General features: G+C 46.5%; 1 protein-coding gene and 1 long non-coding RNA gene across 9 annotated transcripts in view; one reads left to right on the top strand and one right to left on the bottom strand.

Moving 5' to 3' along the window:
* LOC135366884 (adenylate cyclase type 5-like) overlaps window positions 1-23,434 on the top strand; it is a 109,380-nt gene that overhangs the window by 45,671 nt on the left and 40,275 nt on the right. Inside the window, exon 1 of one of the 6 annotated variants that reach the window (XM_064599851.1) lies at window positions 10,502-10,790. The exons of the other annotated variants lie outside the window; for them this stretch is intronic. The gene's annotated coding sequence lies outside the window, so the exon portion shown is untranslated. Of the gene's footprint in view, window positions 1-10,501; window positions 10,791-23,434 lie in introns of those variants that run through there. 6 annotated transcript variants of the gene reach the window in all.
* LOC135366886 (uncharacterized) overlaps window positions 1-23,434 on the bottom strand; it is a 211,484-nt gene that overhangs the window by 155,997 nt on the left and 32,053 nt on the right. The gene's annotated exons all lie outside the window — the stretch shown is intronic.

The raw sequence follows: 23,434 nt of genomic DNA, 5'->3' as shown, positions 1-23,434 counted from the left end.
TTTTAATTGGGTCAATTACACCAATTAAATTCAGTTCACCCGAATGAAATTCAATTCACCCAATTGATATTTAAATAGGTCAATTGACCCAATTGAATTTAATTAAATTTAATTGAGCTCAATTGAAATTTAATGCGACTAATTTAATTCACTCAATGCGAAGTTCAATTAGGTCAATTAAGTTTAATTGAATTCAATTGGTTCAGTTGAACTCAACTAGGACAATTCGCTACAATTGAACTCAATTGACTAATAGACGAGTTCAGAAAATCACAGTGCTCTGCGCACGCATTGCATCCTGGGCACTTTCGCTTTCGCTGACCTTGACACGTCGTGGCCAATCGACCGGTAGAGGAGAAATTGGAACAGTTTGGAGGTGACCCGCTTCTTTCGTATTAGTAAATTCCCACAGTTCAAAGCGACGCTAAGCACTCTGGGATTTTCAGAACTCGTCTATTGAATTCAACTGAAGTAGTCTAATCCAATTGAAGTATTTCGATTCAATTCAACTGAATCAATTCCAATTCAATCATGCAATCAATCGAATCAATTCATTCCCGCTTATCAAATTCAATTTATTTCACTCCATTCAATTATTATTATTACTATTATTGTTATTATTGCAATACTTATTATGTTGTGCGTGACACCCGCCTCCCTCATGAAACCCCCTCTCGGGACACTTACGGTATTTCGATAAACGAAACGTACATTAAAAGGGGCAAACTTTACGCAATCAAACACCAAGATATACACAACGATGATGACGATGATGGTGATTGATTGATGATTGATTGATTGATGGTGAGTGACAGACAGATGATGGTGATTGGTGATGATGATGATGACGACAGAGGGTGTTCCAGTGACACAGTATTGCTCAATCGCCCTGGCTGAAGAAGAAGAAGAGTATTGCTCAATCTCCCACTCGAAATAATCGTTTCTGAAGAAGCACTTACGGAGGGCATAACCAACTCGTAACTTTTCCACGCTACATGGGATGTCCACATAACACAAGACGACAAAATATCAAGTCAGTGCAAAACTAACCAGCGATGGCATGAACACGCATATTTCAATTTGATAAACGCACGAGTGTGACAGCTTACCTGCATCGCAGCGGAGCAAGCAGCAAAGTTGACCCGGATATATAAATGTGTCATGCTCGCAAGCCAAGTGTAGTGGCATTGACAGACGTATGCAGATGCGAATTATGCCGGCTGTCAGAGCTTGCACGGTGGACGTGTGGCTGTGCGATTGCAGCGACCTAAACTTGATCACGATCGATTTTGTAACGCACATTATAGGTTACCGCAATGCTATTGCTTGTATCCATAATTAGTGTGATACTTGTTGGACCTTGTCATAAGAGTGGGTATCGGCGTGGTGGTTCCTTTTGTATGAGTCAATTAATTGAACGTCAACACTACTTATTTAGAATTCATTACGATGAGAAATGCATACGTTACTATGTACATATGATTGCATGACTTTGGGTATGTACATATGGACCGGGTTACCTTTATGCGTTGCTGCAGTAGGAACGAGAGTAAATGGTACCAGTCAATTTTGACATTTCGTAGCATTACGTCGTGACATAGCTATGATAAGAGTAATACATTGTGCTATTTGAGGAATACGTTTCCGTTTTTTCGTTTTTCGTTTGTTTTTTGAATGTCACCGGTTGACTTTATCGGTAATGTACCCAAGCCCTTGTTTCACAAATGTTTCCTCACGGAAAAGGCTCCTGCAATCTGCGTAAAATAAAACTGAATTGGGGCATGATCGTCTCAAGTAGATCACGAATTGCGCATATTTCTGTCTTTTTTCTTTCTCAGTGAGAAGCCTACAGGTTGAGTATCAATATGTATTACGAGTACCCGCGTAAAACGCAGAAGTAGATTAGATAGATGTATAGAAAGTTAGAAAATGAAAACTTAGGTCGCGCCGATGCGACCAAGTGCAGAAGTATACTATAATATCTCAGAATCAAGGTATTGAGTATCACTGAGGTATCAACTATAAAGTGAGTGTTTCTCGGTGCCAAACGTCTCCTCCTTTCCTTTTCCCCTTTGTCCTTTATGCTTTCTTCTGCTTGACCCACTCTACCTCTTTACTGTTTGTTTCTTTTTCTCCTTTTTATGGCTCTATTGTTCCGCCCACAAACGCGTTTTGGAGTAGCCAGTCCTGACTGGGTCGGGACTAACGTCTCCATATTTTTCTTTCATTTCCAAGTCAAATTCCAATTCAATTCAAGGTATTGCTTCTGGCCAGTATTTATATTATGATACAACAATATGAGTGTTATGGCCCAACCCTGATGAAGTTGCATTTACGTTTAGGGACAGTTCGTCAGCGATGCCAAGTCAGGGCCCGTGCCTTGTTCAGAGCGCAGACACAAACAATGATAGAAGTTTTAAAGTGCACGCTGCGACTGGGAAAGCGATATCCCCGAAGCCCTTTCGCAATCTGCAGATGCCATTTCAGAAACGCACTTTTCTGTACTGCAGGCCCCTCTATCCGATGTAATTCCTCTGCTTTTCCGAAGCTAGGTATTGCCGACATTCGATCGTGGCTACAAGTGATAGCTGATTGTCAGGATTCCCTTATGTGCCCACGCAGAGAAAGGCAATTGATGTTTAAATTGCTTTTCGATGATAGCTGACCTTTTGCTCTCTGCGTAGCTGGTATGCCATAATGGCTGTTTTACTGCGATTCCCGTACAGTTTGTAAAAAAAAAAAAAAATAGAAGAGAGGAACTACTTGTTTTAAAAATTACTGGTCTACTTTAAGACGAAGTCGCGAGTTGCCCTGGAATGACTTGCGGTATTCTACGGAACGTCGTTTCTCGGACGGTAATAGTCCTTTCTATTCAACGCGAGTTTAGGAAAGCTAAAGAACCTTCGCGAGATGATTGTCCCCGGCGCTTTCCTTTTGTGTCCTTCATAACGCATACAGCTTTGTTTGTCGTCGTGATTGCACACTGTGGGCTCGGGGAACAGATACGCTCCCGATTGATACAGATTAGCTTCGACTGATTGATTAGATTAGATAGATTAGCTTCGTTAAATAACACGTAGGACCTCGCTCCGCTGCGTGCAAAAGGTTGGACTCTTTTCTTGATTCCGTTTTAGCGCTGCGGAGCAACTGTGGCTATGAGCGGCGTATAGATGGAGACAGATGGAGAGAGGACAGCAGGAAGCAGTGGGAGACGGGGGTGGTAGTATAAGTCCTGGGCCGACTTCAGGGGGAACTGTGCCGACATTCGTCTGGAAAGTCTTCGCAAAAATCCAGGGAAAACCTCATACAGCGCAGCCGGGGGTAGGATTCGAACCCACCACCTCCCAGTCTTCAGCACGACCTTGGTAAAGGTTCGCCATTTATTCTAGTAGGCTTCTCTATTTTGGACGGATGTTTATGAATGTAAAAATACCAATCACACCAATACCGTACTCCGGTCAGTATGAAAATGTTTTTCCGAGCCTTTCGCACTATTCTACTATAACTACACCAGAGATAAGTGTTATTAGGCGCTCTGTATTATAAAGTCATTAGTATATCATGAAACGGTCCCCGCGTGCCCGCATTGCCTACAGTGGAGAGTCGTCCTCGAAGCTGTTATATCCAGTGCAGCAGATAGAAATACCTCGCCGTCACCTGTACGTGTGCGGGACGTCAGGCCACGCAAACTGACGGTTCACGCTGTGCGGCATATGTAGAGCGGGCTAAAGTTCTTTCCACTCCACAGTGACGCCGAATATGGGGTCATTGCTCCGATATTGCTTGGTAACAGCTTGGTGGGCGTGTGTGATAAAGGTTACACGCTTATAGGTGACTTCATTAGAGACTGGGAGAACGATGCACTTCAGTTTCAAATTTAGCCTATAACATCCAGTGTAAGCTCCTTGTTATGTCATGCCTTCTAAGCCAAACTTGATGCGGTGGTCGCTTTGTTTTGTATTTGGAGCGCGAAGAAGTCAAAGGAAGTTTGGAGAGCGCCTCCGGCACTTATGCAGTGAGAATAGAGCACAGAAACATAACACAACAAACACCGAAGTAGGCGTGAAGCGGTGAAGGGAATTGCCTCCGGAGCAGAGCCGCCGATATTTCGAAGAGTGTTCTTCTTCTGGGCTTGGGTCTTTTTCTCCGTATCTTTTTTCAATCCAATGCAATCCAACTCTGTAACGACCAGTTTGCTAGTTCACAATCATTTGACCTAATAAAAGAACAACGACAACTACTACATGGATGACGATTGGATGAGGTGATTCGCCGCAACAATTCTGGTACCATTTATTTCAGTGCATGTGGGTTAATAACTTAATATATGAGTCGGATGACGATGAAAAAGATGAGGAACACACACACGCCACCTACACACACATGCCACACGCAAATGAAATATAACACAAGAGGGTGCTGATGCTGAGGGGGGGGGGGTAACTGATGGGGATAGCAGTTCATCTGGTCGGCCACCGGAGATGTAGTGCTGTGAAGATCACATCTCCGCATTCATGGCAAAAGCTCTGAGGTCAGAGGAGTTCAATCAGACTGGTAGACGTCAAGAATAGATAGAATGAGTGCAGGCATTGACGGTGCTGCACAGGGCTGGAACAGGGACCCAAGATTGCGGCAAGGCTGAGCGGCTTGTTGTTTATACGGGTCATTTGGGACTGGAGCATTTCTCCTTCCGAACTGTATAGAGGGCAGTCGATGAGGACGTGTTGAATGCTTGCCACCATACCGCAGTTGGAACACGAGCTAGTTGAAGCATACCCCAGTCTGTGTCTGAACTGCGGGGTGAAGGCCACATTGAGGCGAGAGTCGATGCAGAAGGGAGAAGAGGGCAAGCCGGGGCAAACGGCCTCCGACGGAAAACGACAAAGTTAGATCTACGGCGTGCAACAAGGACCTGTCTCTAATGTCCAGGCTATGTTGTTGCGCCGCCATTAGTTGTATCATCTCCGACAAGAATGCCCTCCTGTCACCACGGGTCAACCTATTCGGTATCACCGCCTGGCATTGTCTGGCAGCAGCAGTCACTCTGTCAGCCTCTACATTTCCGCTTAGTCCACGGTGACCTGGGATCCACTGAAAAGTGGTGGAGTGACCTACGGCGCACAGACGCTGAACATCGCTGAGGACGTCCATCACAATTGGAGCTTATGTACCTCGCGCACCCATGCTCTCTATGCACTACAGGGCTGTCCTGGAGTCCGTGTATACCACCCACATTCTCGGAGTCTCGCGCAGAGCATACCGCAGGAACGACAAGATGTCGTAAAGCTCTGCGGACGTTGACGAAGTGCAGTGTGCCAGGCGATACCCGTGAGACACCTGGACCGATGGAATAACGAAGGCGGCCGATGAACTTACAGGTGTAGAGGACCCGTCAGTGTGCTCAGCGTATACGCTTAGCATCATGTCCAATGCCATCTGGCGAAGGACTGACGGTGGCACTTGCTTTTTTCAGACGTTGAGCCCCGGAATGCCGGGAGAGATCGAGGGTAGTGGGAGAGACCACAGGGAAAACGAAGACACTGTTGGCTTTACTACAAACGAGGGGAATTTAGGCTGTGCTTCCGCAATGATTTTGTAAAAGAAAGTTTGCCGTGTGCTCTGCGAGATTAATGGAAATATACCCACCTTCGTGCCGTCTCCGGTGAAGATTAGGTTTCTAAGTTTAGTTCGTTTTTTTCTCTCTCTCTCTCTTTTTTGTACCCCAGTTCTTATTGAAATGAAAACTTGTCGGTGTACACAGAGCAGGCACTCCAAAGCGTCCACATTATTGCTTTCTTCGCCACATTCCGGAACAATCAATATGCAGTCCCGATCTATAGCAAAAGACGTGCGGGGAGTCTCGTATTGGGTGCCTAATATAGAACCCCAAGTGAACACGTTATTGAACGAGTATCGATCCTTCTCTCAAACGAATATCGAGTTTAGCGGGTGAGCCACGTATACCGGCCTCGATAAGCGCCTGTTACCATAGTTTTGCGGCAATTTTCGTTTCGGGACCGATGCGTCGTGCAAATGAAAAAGGACGGAGATTTCCAGGGACTTGTTTGCCTCAATGCCCTTCGCCTTCGCTAATTGGAAAACTCGTAAGCGAGAAAATGTAAGCCGTGTAAAAATATCCGCGGCGTATCGACTTTCCGACGGACGCGCGTCGTGAATACGGAGAGGACGCGCGGATAAGGGTGCACGGGCAGGATGCAAAATAATGATGTCGTCAGGTCTGCACCGTGTCATCGGATGGACACTTTATATGCGTCACGATATAAGGTTACGGTGGCGGGACTTTCACTGTTCACCCTTCTTTTTTTTCTTTTTTTTAGTAACTGTGGATCTGTCATCGAGCGTGTTCTCGTGATGGAAAGATCTAAAGAAGAGGAGAGCTCCGTTTAAATGAAACTTGGACTTGAAACTTTTTTTAACTATATGTTGAACTCCATCACTTTAACTCTTCATCTGTTTGTATTTTCCCTGCGTAAGCGTCCAGGTGTAGCCAGTTCGACTTCTTCGTGATTCACATCCCCATTTTCTTTCTTTGTCACATCACCATCCATTTCAACGAACTTTTTTTCTTTTTCATTATCTTTCGAGCTCGTGATAACTCCCATGTTTGTTATATTCTCGATCATTAATGGCTACGTCGTGAGACCACACCGTGATCGATTTGTACCATGCAGCACCTTGTGACATGTATATAGTACCGCGTTGTGCATCTATCAATTTGCGCCGTATGGGGCATATGGAACATCGCACGAAGGTTGGGCGTTTAAAAAAGTGCAACACCCTTCGACCTGTTCAGTTTTGCGCCAGAAACTGCATCATAATCTTGAAATGCTTTCAGCGCCGGCTCCCTGCAACTTGCCCGCGGCAGCAAGACAGAGGTGTTGTCAACGTATACGCAGATAGTGGTGGCGGTCATCTACCAGGCAGCCTAAGCGAGCATAACTTTTTGAGGGCAATCACACACAAAGCAGAGGACAAAGGGCATCCCCCTGCGCGTACACCACAAGTGACGTCAAAGGGAGACGATAGCCCACCAGCAACAGAGACAATGCAGTTAGGAGTAGCAAGCCAGCTAACCTTGGCTAACATTTCTTTAACCAAATCCCATAACGAAACAAGGCTTGCCGCTCCTCGCTATACAGTACTTCAACGAAGCGTACCCACACCCCATCGAACCCATAAGCCCTCAGCCTGAAAAATAGGTACCCGCGTTGCACTCGGTCGAAAGCCAGACTGGTCAAACGACGCCACAACGCTGGCAAGGGCCCACGTGTATCAACTGAACAGCATCACCTGTCGCCCGGTGCAGATCTGACGACCTGCCGGGAACCAAAAACACTAGTCAAGGATGCAAAACCTTCTCTAGAAGCGAAACGAACAAAACACGAGCCTTGTCATAATTTTGTAATCGCCTTCCGGATCCGATTTTCTGGACATATCCTGGCACAAGAGCACAATAACTCCGCTCTGCGTACTGGAACTACAACAGAGCATTCCTCAGGATAAGCACAAAGTAAACACCTGAGTCATAGGGCCTCCAATTACGTTACAGAACATTTTTGTAAAACTCTATAGGGAGGCTATCAATGCCGCTACACGCCGTTTTTTTTTATTTTTTTCGCCGGTATACCTTGTATTGCTCTCTGGAGGATACTTATACCTATGGAGAAACTACGTTCCCACTGCCAGGCGGGCGCTCTCTGAGCGTGGAACGGTGAACTGAGAACAGCGAGTGTGTCCACACCGACGGTCCCAGTGCTCTCGTGATATACCGACGAACGCGAGACCAGCGAGTCTTCAGCACGCGTTACGAGGGAATGGTTTGTTTTCCGCGGGGCCCCGTTCTTAAACTTTCATATAGCCATCGCTATCGTTATCCATAATGTAAAAGCCTGAGTCTGGGCACACAGAGGGACGTTCGTGTCAACGTCCCTCTGTGTGCCCAGGCTCAGGCTTTTACATTATGGAGTTCATACGCCAGCTGGCCTGCATATACGTCATCTTGTCAGTCATCGTTATATTTAAAGTTCGCGCGCTCCAAAGCCGTTGTGATAGGCTCGCGCAAGAGCTCATGACCAACCACGGGACGAAGTGATGCATTTAACGCGCATACCAGCTCGCGTGGTCAAGTGGTTAGCGTTGTGGCCATGTGACGTCGAGACTGGGAGATACCCGTGTTCGAATCCCGATGCCGGCTGTGCTGTCCGGGGGTTTTCCTGGGTTTTCCTCGTCTTGTGAACACAGGCTATGTGTCAGCGCAATAAACGATCGTAAAGACGCGAATTAAACAAGTCGATTCAGTCATAAAACACTGTTAAATGTCTTAGGAAGGGAGTTGCCTCCTGAAGAAGAACAGTCTCTGTTCGAAATATCGGCGGCTTCTGTCCTGAGGCAACTCCCTTCCTACATCTCTACCGGTTCGCTGGATTTCTACCCATCTACGTTCCCCCAGAGCGTTAGTCGTGACGTTGCCCACCTGTGTGATGCCGACAACGGCGAGCTCTTTGAGCAGTACCTCCACCAATGCATCACTGGTTAAGTGCATCACCTTTTTGATTTGCCACTCACACCTGCCGGCTGTCGGTCGCGCAAAGCCTGCTTGGACGGCGCATGAAAGCGGGCCACCGGTGTCCACTAAGCGACCTTTCTGCCGTTACGGGCGCCGTTGCGGACTGCAGGTGCTTACAGGCGATTACTTTTATTTTTGACTGATTAGATGAGTCACAGGATTGGTGAGCCCATCTTCCTTAACGATTACACAAATGAATTTTTAGGAAAAGAATTTTCTCTGGCGAAAGAAAAAAGGTTCCCGGGAAGAGCACCGCAAGGGCACAAGGGATGGAAGGGCACCCGGGACAAAGGTCACTCGGGCGGGAGTGGAACGATGGATGGAAAGGATGGAACGTACAGTGGCACGCAGACTTGCCTCGAACAGCGGAGCGCGTGTCATCGGGCACGGATAGACAGCTAGAAACGAGATTGGGCTCAGGGAAGCAGTGCTCCAAGCTCCGCGTAGCGGAGATTTCCGGCGCACGTCAAAAGAACCCCTGGTGGTCGAAATTATCCGCAGTCCTACACTGCGGCACGTGCAAGATGTCGCCACACTGCGCAGACGAACCATACGTGTAACATCACAGCACCATTACCATTCGAGGGACTCAACATTTTTTCAAGAGTGCAAGGAAGTGTTTTCATATTTCGAAGACCCAGTTATAAAGTGACGTAAGTTCCCCTATGTTTTCAACATTGCCCCCGGATATAGCACAGTTGAGGAAATACAGGTACGTGAAATACCGTCGGCGTCGTTCATTTATCGTCGACCACTTGTCTAGTGATAGTCACTCTTGTCAAATCGTCTCTGGCGGAATAAAAGAAAATGACAGAAAAGAAAAGAAAATGAAAACAAACTGCAAGCGTACGTCGCGAGATAGCCACAGAAAGTACATGGCCAAATGCTCGTTTCTACCTCAGTCCAGGTTAAAACCCGAATGCTTGTGATTTTTACCTCGAATGTTATGACGGTAATAGCCGATCTTACAACGATGCGCGCGCCATCAACCGCGCCGCGCAAAGCGGCATGGGAACTTTGAGGAGCACTGCTTCGTCGTCTGCTTCGGTTATGGTTATTGTGGTTATACTCCGGTTGACGCTGCTGATGCTGCTGCTGCAGGAAATGTTGTTCTACTGCTACTTCCGCCTCTAGTCGTCTCGTAATGCTCTAAGGCGCTTTAAGTTCCCATGAGCCCTTGCGTACCACAGGTGAACCAGTAATTTAATGATAAAGAGTAGGCCAAAACGTTAAGGAAGATGGGTTCACCAATACAAAAGAAAACAAAGGTGAGTAAAAGTGGATAAGCAAATTAAGGATATACGGAATAGTAGGCCAAAACGTTAAGGAGGATGATCTCACTAATTATATGACTTATCTAATCAGTCCACAATACAAAAAGGTCAATAAGAGTGAATTAGCAAATTATGGTTATAGGGAATAGTACGCCAAAACGTTAAGGCAGATGGATTCAATAGTTCTGTGACCAGCAACCGTGGCATAGTGGTTAGGAAGATCGCTTTCCACGCCGAGACTGGAAGGTGACATGGCTTCGAATCCTGTCACCGGCTGTGCTGTCTGAGGTTTTCCCAGTGTTTTCCGACGACTTTCCAATTTCCGTACAGCGACGTTACTTTTAATAAAGGGGCCTATCTACGAATATAGTACAGGTTTAGTGCGTTTAGCTGTATCTCACTGCCGCTTTCCGTGTTTTGTTCCAAATTACTTTTCGTACCGCAGAAAAGAGACCCACCAGCTCATTAGAATGCGCGTCTGAGACATCGAGATGAGTGTTCAAAACTGGTTAGTACACGAGACCGCAACCCACAGAGAATGAGGGCAGAGAAAGAGAGTCTATAGAGGAGAGAACGGCGCGGAGAGAAAGATCGGAAGCGCGCGCGCCCCCTGCAAAGCGCGTCAGCGGCTCGCGGCGACAGCCAGCTGCAGACACAAGCGGGACACCTCTCAGAAAAGTTAGCCGCGCTTCTGAAAGGGTTCCGGAGACACACTCTGAGATCGCGCGTGGAAGTGTACGCTGCTTATCCGTGATCGGCCAGTGTGCAACCGTGGGAGCCTTGTGTATACGTATTGCAGTTATGAAGCTGGCCATGCGCATCTCGTCCGTTGTGTGTCTAACTCGGTTGTGTCAGCGATGTTCTGTTTCTCGCCGTCGCCGTCATGTGTGGCAAACTCCAAGGGAATACTGAATCAAAGCACCTTAGCGGTGAGTATCGTTTTCAGTTAACTGCGGCAAGAGGAGAGGACTTTACGTCGACGTATTACTGAATGGCCCGTCGGACACTCGTAAGCTCTATAGAAGCACGGTCTGTAACATCCCAATGTGTGAGGCATGGAAGAAAGCTATGAAGGAGCCTATTTCGCTACAGCACAGTGTCTTTTTTTTTTCTTTTTATTTTGAGAATTACTAATTCTAGGCTTTACTTCGCGAGACAGTTGTGATCATGAGAGACACCACAATGGAATCATGTTTGTGAATTTTTCTCATATGAGGATTCTTCAACGTGCGCCCAAATATCAGCACACTGTCCGTCCTATTTAACGCCCCTCGCAGAAGACGACGTGTCTATGCAACTCAACTTGCTCCCTGTCAGCCAGTTGCTACCGCTCTCGGCCAGGATCGAACCCACAATCTCGGAATCAGTAGGTATAAACGCTAACAACTGACTCATTGATACCGGTTTTCCTTTTCATACATTAACTTTATATATTCACTTAAGGTTCCTTCCTCCATTCTAATCTTCATTCTTTTTTTTTTCTTGTACCGATCAATCAATCATTCGTTCCTACCACGCCACGAACCAAGCGGAACATCTATCTTCTGTAACAAAGAACAGAGCAAAGAAAGACCGTTCCTTTCTTGCCTCTCACCTTTTCTCGTTTTTTCATCTCAAACATGGGATGCCGTATATTACCGAGCCTATATGCCACCGTACGTCTCTCAATAGTCTTCAAAGCTGGCCACATTGATGTGTACGCACGAAGAGACTGTTGACAAACATTAAAGGAAGGAGTTAAGGTCTTAAGGCCACGCGTGCCCGTATCGTGGAGGAAGGTTAGTCAGTCGTGCGTATAGATCACGCGCGTGCGTTCGCCCTTGGACGAGGGTACAGCTGTCTGCCCTTAACGCGCGCCGCGCGCCGCCAACACTTGCGCGGAGTTTTATCGTCATCTGCGGTAACATATTCTATCGCTGTCCCGATAAGAATGCCCACTACTTCGTCTACGCGGAGAAGCAGCCGAAGTGTTTGCATATTGATGAACATTCACAGGGTCATTCTAACGTTGTTCTTATAGCCAGTTCTAAGAATTAGTTCAGTTAAAACACTTTCAAAAAGGGAGTAATTTTCGTCCTTTCGGGGTTTATAGATGCATTGCCACAACCATTAGTCCCGTCCGGAACTATTTGTAGTGCAGGGGAGTAAATTTCAGGGCCAGGGGACGAAGAGGGACTAAGGGGAGTAATTGCAATCTAGAGGAATAGAAGCTGTAATTGCTTCCATGCAACTTACCCCTTGTTTTTCTAAGAGTACAGAATTCTGAGTGGCGTCGTTAGTTAAGGAAGATAGAAGATGTTGGTTCACTTCAGCGATTTTCCCCCTCAACACTTCCCTAACGCTCGCGAAAGATCTCGGAAGAGCAAGCCGCCTTAAAAAAAGAATACGATGCGAATAATTTTACATGAATAGATATGGCAGTAGCAAGCTGATGCCCCAGCCCTCCCTACTACGGATATCCAACTCACCATTAACATGAAAATCCCCTGGTTCACTTGATGACTGAGCGAGAGAAAGAAAACGATGAAGATGTATGGGCACTCGATAACGCAGAGCCGGCTGTAAATTAAACGAACGGGAAGATATTGCCATAACAGAACTTCGGCTCTTTTCGTGGTGGCTGTAAAAGTCGGGCTTTCCGCGAACAGACATTGCAAACCGTCTTTAAGTTTGCCGTATTTAATATAGAAAAGCGGGAAGAAAAAAAGGATGACTTCGCAGCTGTACGTACGGTGTACTTCTACATACCCAGCTGGCGGTCGTACATGCAGCTGTCACTGCATGCAATCTACTGTCGCAGTTTCTTTTTTTTTTTTTTTTTCTGCATCACAGGCATTCTCCTGTGGATAGAGATCCCCTTTATCGACACTGCGCGGTCTTTAGTAGTAGTAGTGGTGGTGGTGGTGGTGAAAGGTTCGCCATTGTCGGCCTCACAGAGGTGGGAAACGTCACAACGCACGCCATGAGGAATGTGTCTAACCACTGAGCTACTAACCTCTCCATATTTTTCTTCCTTGTCCAATCCAATCCATTCTGTTCGAAATATCGGCGGCTCTGCAACTGAGGCGGTTCTGCAGTCCTCCTCATAGATCACATATGTTTCAATTCCTCAAAAACAACACAAATTCAAATTTTAGACGATGTTCACACGGTGTCACTACACCCAATGTGCGGCCCCCCAAAGCTTCCCGAACTGTGAATATACTGTGCTTTAATGAACTAGGACACCTTTTCCATATGAGGAGCACTGTGTCATCGGCATAGCAGCCCTATTCGAGGATAAACAGGCCAGGACCTGTATCTATTTCTCACGGTGTTTATCAGTCCGTGGAAAGCTACAATCGCCGACGAAATTTTTCCTGTCTCCGCGCTGATCCACAGAAAACAAAGTTTCCGCGTCTGTCGTGCAACAATACTATACTATTGTACTATACAATACTATGCATATATGTGCAACAATACTATACTATGGCGGAATTTGTCTGTTCCGCGTTCATGAATCCTAAAACGAATATGCACGAGCATTATGCGCTTAGTTCGAATTGCGACAACAATTTTCCGAAGCGCGTATTAAAGCAAGAAATGCAAATCGTGCATTTCTCGACGAATCTCATATATGGCCCACTTTTTCACTGTGTGGATTCCTCCGGATTTTTGTGTGGACGCCCACGGATATGAAATGCCTGCCTTATAACTGTCCATTGCAGACATTCTTTAAGCGAAACATGACGAATGCGTTTCTCTCACAACCTCGTGCATCCGTGAAAATGGCGCTAGTGTGTCCGTGCGGCCTAGTGCAAAAATGTCAGTGTCTCTGTGTCAAGGCAGCGTGGCGCGCGCACGAACGCAACGGTGTTTGTCGCTATAAGCAGCTGCGAGTACAGATTGTGTATGTGTACCTAAGCTGTTTGGAAAGCATGCGTTTTATTTTGTATCGTCACATAGATTGTAAGCCTTTCTTAAATGCCCGCCACTGTCTCTAAGTATCTGTCTTCCTCCCCCCACTCACTTCGTACATTTCTTCATTACGAACATAAAAACGCGCGAAAAATTTATTGTTGTAGGAAAATTTAATACGACGTGGAACGGTCAGTACATGGACAGCGCCTCAAAACAATACTGGTAACACCCGGCGAGCTTGTGGCACAAGACATTTCGTAGCAAGATGGCGTCGCTTTTTAGCTGCACTCAGGTGGCATTCCCTTGACGGCTACTTGAACTGTGTCAATAGCGAATCATGTATCCGCAGTCGTGGTTCCAGTGACCAGCTCCGGATACGCGTTCACGAAGATGCTGTTTATGTCAGCTGCGTGTCTTTCCTTCCTTCACCCTGCTTCCCCCTCGTTAACATGCAGCACAAAGAAAGCGATTAGGGCGGAAGGTTGCTGTTGTGAGACTGGAACACAACATAACCTTCAAGGTGCCTCAATAACGCGCTTCCATCATGTATGATGGAAAACATGATGCAGATGAGAAAGTGAAAAGAGTGATGAGTGTGCCGTTCGTAAGGTGAGAGATGAGATCCTTGGGTAGGTTCGTATATAGCCTAGTGGTTAGGTCACTCGACCGCCATTGGAGATGTGCGCGGTTCGGTTACCGTCGATGTCTGGCTATTTCGACGACTGCCATACTTCAATATTTCAAAAGCGACTACGTTACGAAAGAGTTTACGTTACTATTTCAAAAATACTTCCGTCTACGTGTTATTCTGAGACTACATGCAAGAAGATGCAAGTGTGAATGTGTATCCGGTGTCATTGCGGAACTAGGCCTTGGAATGTGGACGAGATCATTTGTTGCAATCACGCGGTAATTCCTATTGCCGTCCCCTCCTGTTTGCTCTAGGCCTTCAGTATTTTCGGCTACGTAAGACGATATTCTGTTCTAACAAAAGAAGAAGAAAAAAGGAAAGAAAAGGCAAACGTTCCCATAACACGAATTACCATGCAGGGTGCTTTTGCGCTCAGTCGTAACAGACGGCAAAAACAATATAAATGACTACGTACGAAAGTTTACCTCATCAGGATTACTTTCCGTGACTCAGAAAGTAAGATTTTCAAACGAAAAATGTCGGCCGATTGTTCCAAGATGTTGATTTGAATCGTGACTAATACGCGGTCTCGTACCGAGAACAATCTCTCATGGAGTACCCTTTTCCCCGCACACATTTCAATTCTCGACTAGAGAACCAGAACGACTGTATTATGCGACGTGTTTCCACAGAGCTCGTGTCTTCTGAGCCTGTTGCCATTGTTTCGAAGTCAATAACGTGTAGATGTGTTCACTATTGTTGAAATAACACGAAAACTTCGGACACGTGTGTGTGTACTGGAGATAAGGAGGGAGATTGACGATTGTCCCGTGAGTCCTTAGCAGGTGTTCAACCAAAAGCGAGAGTATATGTTGGCTGTCGCGGCAACTAAGAGGAAACTGAAAACATACTTGCTGCGCGATTCGATATACTATTTAATATCGCAGTACACTGTAAGATCGGAATGTAATTCGTTATATCCGGGTTAGACGGCTCGTTGCTGTTGTCACGTGACCCGTCGAAATCAATTCGGCATCACATCAGGGTGGCCCTTATGCTCACATTCCATCACATCACGTAATACATCGTAATCACAATCATCATTCGAGATCAAAGCCCACTTTGGATTGGAGTTCAAATTAGAAGCCCACCGTTTACGTTAGCATCGCATCACATCATAGGCCATCATTCGACATGCACTTCGACGTGACATCATACTGTTATTTTTTCCTTCAAACCAACCAACCAACCTGATGCCCATCACTCAACATCACGTCATTCTTCATGGTGACCAATGTCAATTTTCCGACTAATGATATCCACAAGTCCTAGCGGTGAAAGTAGCTTCGTCTAAATGACGGCACGAGAGGTACCGTGCACAGTACCCGTGCCGAGAGTGTTTGTGTACCGATCTATCCTGCACCATACAACGAAATTCCTAATAACCCTGTCGCACGGGCAGTCTCCAATGACAATTGAAACCAACGACCATTGAAAATGCGCGTAGCGCCATCAAGTGGGTAACGCGTGAACTTCTCAGCGAGCATTGGGTCCAATGTTTCCTGATAGGTTGACACATTACAGGCTAGGGAGTGCTACCTGCATTTTCAATGGTCATCGATCTCAATGGTCCTTGAAGACTGCCCGTGTGATAGTGGTATTAATCTTTCCTTGCCTCATACTGTGTTGATATCGTACTCAGAAAAGCGAGCGTCCATGCACCTCTATAAAGCTACTGAAGTCGGCGGTACCCGCACGGGGCCGCAGGTTCTACTACGCAGCATAAATAGACCGCCTGCGCTAAATAATGCGACGGAAGCAGAGCCGGTTCGGCTTCTTCTTTTTCTTTCAGTTTCGTTGAAGAAATATACCACACGCTAACGATACAACCGACTCAGAAGACGTCATGCTCCAGAACAGCACCGCTAGACACATCAACGCATGAATAATGTGAAGTGTTATTGTCCCCGCTCGGAGCACTAACCCGTGTAGAGTTTAACGACACTAAAAATGCTCATGAAACAAATATGCGCGGTGAGGGGGAGCCACATATAGCCCGTACAACGATGGTTATGGCCCTACCCTCCTTTCGTCCTCCTCTTGACGTCGCAGGTATGCAACTAGAACGCTTCCCGAAATGTCAGGTATATTATGAACGTGCGCACGTTTCAAGTACAGACGTACCGAGTTGTCGCTGCGGACGTCAAAAATGTGCACTCCTGTCAGGAGTTTCCAACGACGACAAAAATTGTTGCCTCCGAAAACCTGACTGACTGAGGCTTCTGTACGCTGCCAAGTTTGTCTCAAGTACTTTTGACAAGCAAACTTCGCAAACGGTTTGAGAGAACTTCGGAGGTGCTCATGCATAAATAGCAAACCTGAAGGAACCAATCAATCATAAGGAAGCTAACGAACTCAGAGCCGAGGCGTCATATAGGGGTAAAGCGACAATTGCTCTGTGGGCTCACACAGTGCGACAGTGCCGGAAGGTGTGAGATGGCGCGCCGACAAATAGGCCTAGCGTTCTACGCACTCTAAGGGGGGAAAAAACAAAGGAAGAGAGTAACTTTAGTCCTTTCGGGGACTAGGTGGCACAATCGTTAGTCCCTTTCCGGATTAAAATTTAAACGGAAATGAGTGCACAGAGTGGGAAATGTATTTTTGATTGATTGTATCGAATGTATTTTTTCCTGCAGTCCTATCTACAGTTGAAGACTTGTGTTGTATATGTCCCTTTGTAGTTCCAGCCTCAGAACAGTTACTTCCGACCAAGCCCTATGTACTGTAGGGGACTGTAGGGCTGTCTAAAATCTGCACCTCCATGGTTTATCTCATCTCAAATCTCTAGGTGTTGCAAGACTATTTCTTTCGAGCAATAAACACGTGCAGCACCATGGTGCACCTTCAAATACAATATTGGCACAACACTTTTCAAGTGCAACAGAGGTGATATAGGACGGCGAAGTACTGACAGGCGATTTCAGCTAACCGTGTCCCCCAACAGTACATACGTGATCTGTGTACATAAATGAGAATGATCTTAATTAAACTCATACTGATATGTCAAATTATCCTCGCCTCCCACTCAAACGCCTCCCACTCATTCACACGGTGCGCAGCTTGTAGGCGGTATATCAGAGAGATACTCGTAAAAAAGAAAGTTCTTCTATTGATGCACCCGTTCGCGAATTATTTAGCCCGGGGATTGAACTGAAACACCCTGTGTACACAGACATATAGTGATAAAGACCTCCACACGTTGGCTATAATAATGGATAGCCCCTGAGGATTTGCTCGAACAAAGTCATCAGACGCCTATAGGATTACCGTTAATGAGCGGTTTCCTTTTGTTCCCGTGGGCGCGAAACGCTTTTGTGCTCAAGTTATGCAAGTATGAGAATGCTTGCACCTTTACTTCACATTAATTGCCTTGTTCGTGCCATTCACGCGATAATTAGCGTTGTACGAGACTTACCGAGACAAGGAGATGGGGAAGACATTGAATATCGAACGGTGTGGCCATGCTTTGAAAGAGAAAGAGTGGCTGATGCGAACAAGAAGAATACGGTGATATTAGTCGGGGTTCTTTGTCTGGTACAAGCGACGGGGGCCGACAAGGGGGGGGGGGGGGGCGTTAAGAACGACTGCTCGGTGGTGGTGGCCAAGGTCGTGCTCCAAGACTGGAAGGTGGTGAGTTGGAACCCTACCACTGGCTGCGCTGTCTGAGGTTTTCCCAGGGTTTTCGATCCGGCAGACTTTCCCTATGAATTCCCCGTGAAGTCTGCCCAGGACGCATAGTAACCCCCCACCCCTACACCCGTTCATGCTGCCCGCTCTCCATGTGTCCACGTCTGTACGCCGCTCATAGCCGCTGTTGCCTCGCGGCGCTAGCACGTAATAAAAAAAATACTTTGTTAGGTATACACGAGTCGCAAACGGGAACACTGCAGGAGTGAAAGATGTATAGATAAACGACAGCGAGGCTGGAAGAACAAAATATAAACAACTGTACTTCGGGAAAAGTCAACTCCTACAGGCCAAACTCCGCCCACAAATCTGGAGACGTCCGCCACTGGCTCGGGCGAGCACAATGAGGCTTCCGAGTTACAATGTAATGCGCCTGGGTGCTTCATACAGTTGCTCGTTCGCTGGCCATGCTGCCGAAAATACTTCTCGGGGACAACGGGCTAAAAACGCATTTGCATGGTCTTAAAGCAAAACGCGTAAAATATTCACCTGAACAAATTGTGGGAATCTGCTTCCCCGTCAGTCTCGCGTCCGCAATATTCTCAATACCACGCTCTGTGTGCGCAGACTACATTCATCGATGGCGGAAGAATACCTCTATTACTGCAGGTCTTATGTTGCCTCGGAGGATGTTGGAGGGCAGATAAGGAACACAAGGGCCAATGCGGCACGGAGCAGAATGCACCAATTTATGAACATCAGACCTGGCTGATCCCTCTGTGATAAGAAGGCAGGAAACTTCGTGTACGACGTGCTGTCAAGTGAAAACATCCTCGCCGGCCGATTTTTATCGGCGATTGTCAATGACGGGACCCCTGAACGGGACGATAAGCCCGTATTCTTCCCCTACCATTGTCTCACATAGCTTTGAGGATGTCTGGATTTGGACCCTCGTGATCACAACGATAAGATGGGTGTCCGGAAAGATCCACTACAAAGATCGTGAATGTGTTACGCGCATTGTTCAACATGGCTACATTTCTAGGAATGGAACAGTTCCTAAGTTGTTATGACGAAAACAAAGCCGTCAGAGGCGCCCGTACGTGGCAGTGTAGCAAAGTATGCGCTTCAGCTTACGTCGTACGTTGCATTTCACAGGGACTGTAAAATACTAAATTTATCGCACACGAGGAAACTCCTGTTGATCTCTATAGCGTCTGTTGTTCTAGTATAGTGGGATCCGGAAAAATCTTCCCCGGAAAAAATGTCCCCCGTTAAAAACGTCCCCGGAGAAATCGTCCCCGGTGGGAACCTAGGTTAGAACCGGGTCCTAGGTTAGTTTTCAGAGGTTAGGTTAGCTAAGAGTTGTTTTTGACGGTTCATCCATGCGGTTGAGCGGGGGCTACCCCCAGCTGGGCACGCGCGCTACGCTACGCTACTATAGCGTGGTTTGACGAAAACTACTTTTCTTGATACTTTTCTTGCGGGGACGATTTCTCCAGGGGACATTTTCTCAGGGGGACGTTTTCTCCGGGGACGATTTTTCCTACACCCCTAGTATAGTATCCTATCTATTACCTGTTGAGTATAGCATCCGCGAAGTATCTCTCAACGTCCCACGATGTATAAATGGTGCTGTAGCGTCACAGGCAAAGTTGAGAAGAAGGAGACCACTCTACCGGGAACGTCACGTCGCAGTTGTCTTTGTACGTTTCGTTGTTCTCTATTTTATCGTTATGATTATTCCTCCTTGGAACCTATAGTAGACCACTAGGTTTGCTTTGAGGAATTGAAGAATTCGGTGCGGGGGAAGTAAAACTCTTCCTCAGTTTGCTGCTGTGAGGACCGATCCATCTGGACGCACTGTTCTTCTCCATGTTGCAGCGCTCTGGTGGATCTTGGTGGATCCTGGATCTTGGTGGATTTCCTAGTCTGGGAATCGTTACTCTTTCGTGCGACGAAATGATTAACGCGATAATGGCAGTGCAAACCTATGACTCCAAGAAGAACAACCCGAAAAAAAAAATGGCAGCCACATCGTAAAAATTCGGGGCCAGGCGTCCATATGCAAATGCTCCATGTTCCGAACTCTGAACGTTGCAGAAAGGACAGAGAAATAAACGGAAATTGTTCTCGTCGGTATTATTTTCCGCAGGCTAATGGCCATTAAGCCCCATAATGATCAGCGCAAGTGAAATGTGATGCAATCACATTTCTAGACTAATCGGTAAAATACGGAAATGTCCATTAGGCGTCTCGTGAGATCGCTGAAACAGCAAGCTGCTGTAATGCACGCCAAAATGTACCGAAATAAAATACTTGGTGACCCCGAACTGGCAAATGATATTAAAATGCTCAGTTTTACGCGTAGACATTCGTCAAAACAAGTGTGAATTCTAGCTAGGCCAGACCGTTCAGACTGCGATGTGGGAAACTATCGTCTAAAAAAAGCAAATACGGTGTAGTTACACAAAAGTATGAAAGAATATCGTGAATAACCTGAGAGGGTAAAAGGGGAATAGAAAGAATGGAAGTGGTAAAGGGGGAAAAGAAGCCGAAGCGCTTTGGTCGCATGTAGTGAGTCTACAACTCAAATGTCACCATGGGCACTGGGACAGCTGTTTGCGCAATGGTTCATCGTTGTAAACTTGGGAGTTGAAAGTTTTCATTCTCATCAGCGTCTTTGTGCTTAGTGACTTTGCGAAATTAGATCCACGGATATTTTATTCCTACACTCCAAGACAACGTAAGAGCTACAGTCACAGGGGTATACCTCCGCCAGTGGCTAATGTAGTCCGTACAATGTACGCGCACTACAATGCGATATTGGTTGCCGGGGTGGTGACGTGTTATTACCGAGCGATCTGCCTGTTGGTGTAGCGACATGTTTACTACGTTGTGGCTCCGAAGCCAATCACAGTCGTCTTCAGATTCGTGGGCGGAGTTTGACCTGTAGGAGTTAACTTGCCCCGAAATACAAGTTGTTGACTTAGTATTTTTCGAAATCCCAGGTTTGTAAACATGACTCGAATTCGCTTCGCGGGCGGTCTGTAAATTTGTAAAGTTGCAAACTTGTTCTGGGTCATTCCACGCGAGAGGATCCAATGAGTGCGCTCGACCTACTCCATTCGAGCACAAAAAAATCCTGGCACATCTTGGGTATCTGTAATTTCACATGACAAAATATTTATGTTCTAGTGGTAGCCGTTGTCGCTCCAGGCGCCGTTCCTTCTAAGGTTCCTTCTAAAAACCACCAATCGCCCGAAAGAGCATAAATATTTTGTCATGTGACATTATACATCCCTTGGAGGTGCCACGATTTTTTTCTGCTCGAATGGTGGTAGGTCAAGCGCAGTCATTAGATCCTTTCGCGTGGAATGACCCTTCTGTAATCTCGCGAACTTGCTCTGAAAACTTGAGAACTTGCTCTGCGAACGTGCTCTGTAAACTCGCAAACTAGCTCCGTAAACTTGCAAACTTGCATGTGAACATTTCTCTCGTCCCTCGAAATGTCACTCCTTGACGTTCAACGAAAAAGAAAAAAAAGCAAAGAAAGAGCAAGAGAAAGGATATTTAAAGGGGCGCCGGAGGTGGAAAAATTCCTCTTTACGGAATGAAAGATCCCGTTGCCTTGAAAGCAATACAAAAGAAACGAGATTCATCCGTTGCGTCGTCCGTGAAAGGAAACGCCAATTTCTTTTCTCCTTCGCAAGAACGGCGGCAATACCGATCAAGCCTGCCATGTGGTCTCCTCAAGCCATTTGCCCAACCATCGCACTGTCGTGCCCCTTTAACAGGTCGAGAAGCCGTTTATCTCCACGTCGTTTTCAAGTCGCGTAAGCGATCACAACAAACAGCCTTTAATATCCGATAAAGACGCCCTGAGAGTGCGAGAGAGAGAGAGAGAGATTATGCGTTTAATGGCACAAAGGCAACAAAGGCCATAGAGCGCCACAACTATGGTGAGTGTGTGAGAGATGATTATGGGAGAGATGATGTTGGAGAGAGAGAGAGAGCACGATAACAACAAGTGATAATAACGAGTGAGTGTAGTAGTTAAAAGCTATCCACAGGTATGAGCGATGAGATGATCCGTGATAAGAGAGAGAGGAGGATGACGATACCAAGTGAGTGTGGCAGTTAAAAGCTATCTACAGGTGTGAGCGATGAGATGATCCAGAATGAGAGATTTACATGAGGAGTTGGGTGATAAAGGCTAAAAGCGGAGCAATGCTGAACATCTACATCTGACTAAGTAGCCCACAGATGGTCAAAAACTGGGTAACATTATCAAACGGCACAAGAGGAGTGTCACCCAGTAGAAGGGCTGGGTGGAGTGGGACATTGTATCGGCAGAGTGAGGTGAAATACTGTTGGCGTTGGTGTTCGAAGTGAGGGCACGATGCCGGTACGTGCAAGACAGTCAAGCTGTCACTGCAGTGCACGCAAGCTGGCGGATCCTGACCTCTAAGTAGGTGGTGATGCGTGAGCCATGTGTGCCCAATCCTCAATCTAGCATAAAGAACATCGGAGGAACTGTTGATGTGTTCAGTCCGGTGCGGTGGGAAAACGTGTGGCCGCGTGACGTGTGTGTAAGACAGCTCTCTTTAACACTGGCAGGATGTCTGTGTACGCTGAATATGGCTTTGTAACTTCTCCGAGATAATCCCATTTCACCGGACTCTATATACCTCGAGCAGAGAAGGCAGATCTCTCTTCTCGAGCACGGAAGCGTTATTGTTTTCGTAGCTCCGTTATGTTTGTCTTTACTGTGTTTAGTCTGGGGTTATGGGAATACTCCACGTGCATACAGCTGACGGTGTCGTTTCACGCGACTATAAACAATTATGAAGATAATTTTTGCCGTTCCCTTCCAAAAGGCTTCCTTTCCAGACGAGTAAACAGGTATAATGAAGCGTGTCTCTCCGTAAACAAACCCCCCTCCCCCCTCTTCCTCTTCCACGTGACCTCCAGCTAATAAATATACGACTGTCCGCGCGCAAGAAACAAAGCGATGCAGGCAGGAAGTATGCAGCGAATGTTCGGGTCAAAGAGTTGAATTAATTAAATATTCATTACTATTGCTTCGTTGCACTCATAAGGCATTCCTCCAGTAAATGCTTTCTCAATGTTGGATCTTCTGATCCTCCCTCGGATAAGTAATTACGTAACGTAATTACGACCCAGTCTTCGCCAGTACTGCGGTCGTTCATTAGTTGAAAAGTACGGCGGGTAAGTGCGAGGAATTAGAATTCGAATTCAAAAACGTCGATTTCGGAATGTAAATGGCAAGGCGCATGGTTGAAAAAAAAAAAAAAAACAGTGGGCTTTTTTTTTATAAAACCCGGATATTTT

The sequence above is a fragment of the Ornithodoros turicata genome, chromosome 8 (genome assembly GCF_037126465.1).
Source record: "Ornithodoros turicata isolate Travis chromosome 8, ASM3712646v1, whole genome shotgun sequence".
Taxonomy (NCBI): domain Eukaryota; kingdom Metazoa; phylum Arthropoda; class Arachnida; order Ixodida; family Argasidae; genus Ornithodoros; species Ornithodoros turicata.
The sequence above is the reverse complement of the archived record's forward strand: the minus strand, read 5'-3'. Positions and strand labels throughout refer to the sequence as shown.